At 36.9% G+C, this 2,881-nt stretch overlaps 1 long non-coding RNA gene across 1 annotated transcript; it reads left to right on the top strand.

Moving 5' to 3' along the window:
• The first annotated feature begins 630 nt into the window (after nt 1-630).
• Nucleotides 631-1,606, top strand: LOC134219193 (uncharacterized). Its single transcript, XR_009981511.1, has 2 exons — nt 631-1,014; nt 1,117-1,606. It is a non-coding gene; the product is annotated as an uncharacterized LOC134219193 (long non-coding RNA).
• Nucleotides 1,607-2,881: the final 1,275 nt, after the last annotated feature.

Here is a 2,881-nt window from a genome sequence, read left to right as displayed (position 1 = left end):
TTCTTCTTGTTCACTATTGAGTTTCATAATGATGGCACTTCTCAAAAAATAGTAAATATTCAAAGAGTTATGAGACATCATTATTTCGTAACAAATAAGCTATCGATTTTCTAGGTTATGTTCTCCCAAGACACAATTTATTCGAAACCGGCACACTGACAGCATAGAATACACAGCTTACACGGAAGAAAAAACTTCACAAAGAAACATAGAAACCCATTAATGAGTTAAAATTTTAAAGTACTTTAAAGTACCTATTTTAAGATTTCATGTATACACTGAAAATTCTCGTTTATTTTTTCAAAATGACCTAAGAAACATGAATGAATGAATGAATTTTAATATTGCGATCAACAGACCAATATGATAGCTTTTGATTGCAGTACACAAATTAATTCATGAAAAAAAGGTGACATATGTTCTTTTTAAAAGTTAAGCGTCATTTCTGCCATTTCTTTCCCCTACACGCTTAGTTTCCTTTACCTATTTATGGGTACTTGATTCACCCATATTTGGGTACATCATAGTTATGGGTAAAGTATACCAATAAAGTCAGTAAAATTCACTTATAATGTTGGTGAAGCAACACCAGGAACTAATAACCGGGATGTGGCACTTGTATTTTTTCGGTGTTGCGCTTGAAGTCTCCATTGGTGTGTAGAGTTCTAGGTATACAGTTGAAAAGACACTATAGCCAGCCTGTCAGTTATCAGTTTTGTGTGTTTTTCCGTGCATAACTGGCAGCATTGATTTTTTTTGTTTCCTCTTTCTTCTATCACCGTTTTGTAACTTTCGTAAACATTTCATTGATCTGTGTCGTGGGTGTTCAGTGAATTTTGGTCTTGGTCGGCCCCGTAGTTAATAAATTTTGCAAATTTGCAAATTTTGCGGTCTTTCCTCGCTTTTGTGACAGCCATCAAGAAGCTGGACGTATTCATAAAAAGCAGCAAAAATCTGAATAAGGGAAACTACGCAAAGATACTACCCGTTGCAAAGCTTAGCGGTTTTTTCTAGGTAAGGAATTGTAATTTATCTTACGATACCCTGTCGGTGAAGCCCAAATATAATTTTAAATTTTGTATTTAGCTATTCTAACTTCCGCGTTTCCTCCTGTAGATTGAGATCACACTCTATGACGCAATTGGTACCGATCTTGAGAACGGCGGTGCATTCGAGTATTCATACCATCAAGGATGCTCGCCACAGGAAACCTTCCGTCTATCTACGGGGATATTCCGCCGCCAAACTTCGAATATACACTCAGCATACAGTACATACTTCATGTATATACTCCGGCGAACATCGTTGCGGAAATATATCAGGCGCCAAGCGCAACAGGTTGGTCTGCATTCTATTCGGTATCACCCAGAAGGATATGATGAAGTGCTACGACCTCCTGTCTAGTTTGGCCAAAGCGAAATCAATTCAAACTACACAAACAATGGCATTCGACAGCATACAATAAATATTTATCGATGTGATGATCTGCGCCGTCGACTGAGCAATTTCGAACTGCGTACACCGTTAGTTTTTTAATCATGGCTGAAGGACTGTAATCTCCGTTAGGTTGGAATACAATTTTTGTCTAGTTTTGAGAGATTTTAAACTTCTGAGTTAACACTTCCTGGAACAGTTATTAGACTAAAGAACATTATTAAGCTGTTGTGTGCTAGGGAGGCGTTATACCCTGCCAATCATTACTCATCGGAGATCAGATGCAATCAGAATCAATTAGGGGGATGCAAGAAAAACATAATCACGACGCGGGCCTTCTTCAGCCGTGCGGTAAGATGCGCGGCTACAACGCAAGACCATGCTGAAGGTGGCTGAATTCGATTCCCGGTCGTCTCGGAATTTTTCGAGTTGGAAAATTTGAAGACTTCCCTGGGCATAAAAGTATCATCATGTTAGTCTTATGATATACAAATGCAAAAATTGTAATTTGACTTGGAAACTTCGCAGCTAATAACCAAGTAAGTGTGTAATGAACAATACATTGCGAGGCGACAATGTCCCAGTGGGGGATGTAATGCCAATAAAAAGTGGAACAGAAAGGCGCTATTAGGTATACGAAAATCTGTTATTTATTACAATACTTTCTGTAATCACATAATTGTCATATCTTTGCAAGGTTTCCTACACATATGAAACAGATATACACAAGCTACAGGCAGTATAGATATAATTTAGCAAGCTATTTGAATTGGTCTATAGAATTGAATTGATGTATTGTAATTTATGTGACACGAAAGCCATTTAGTTCACTTTCACTTTTATGTGATTGGAATTCTTTAAAAAAAAATGTCAATCCGAATGAATCCTTTTAGGATCCTTGAAGATTTCGAAAAGAGTCCTATTGGGAATCCGCAAGGAGACCTTTTGGGATTTTACAAGGAATCCTTTCGGGATTCTAAGAGAAATTCTTTTTGGAATTCCGAATAGAGTATTTTTGTGGAGTTCCAAACGGCATCCATCTGCTTTACAAAAAGGCACCGTTCTGGGATTCCAAACGAATTCTTTCTACGAATCAATAGGTACGGGTTTAATTCGTGATCCGGACAAAATTTTAATGTGATTCCGAACAAATTTCTAATGAGGTTCGGAACCATTTTTTTTATCCCGAACGAAATTTTAATGTGATTCCGAACAAATTTCTTATGCGGTTCGGAACAATTTTTTTTTATCTCGAAAGGAATCCTTTTGGCATCCCGAACGTAATCTTTTTGTGATTCTGAACCGCAAATCCAAACAGATTTGTGTTGGCACTCCGAACGGACTATTGTTGAAATTCCGAATAAAATACTTAACTGTTTTTGAGAATTGTCAAATGATATTTGTATACTGTATATGTAATAAGTAATATAATTATACCGCAGAATTA

The sequence above is a fragment of the Armigeres subalbatus genome, chromosome 3 (genome assembly GCF_024139115.2).
Source record: "Armigeres subalbatus isolate Guangzhou_Male chromosome 3, GZ_Asu_2, whole genome shotgun sequence".
NCBI classification, from domain to species: Eukaryota; Metazoa; Arthropoda; class Insecta; order Diptera; family Culicidae; genus Armigeres; species Armigeres subalbatus.
The sequence above is the reverse complement of the archived record's forward strand: the minus strand, read 5'-3'. Positions and strand labels throughout refer to the sequence as shown.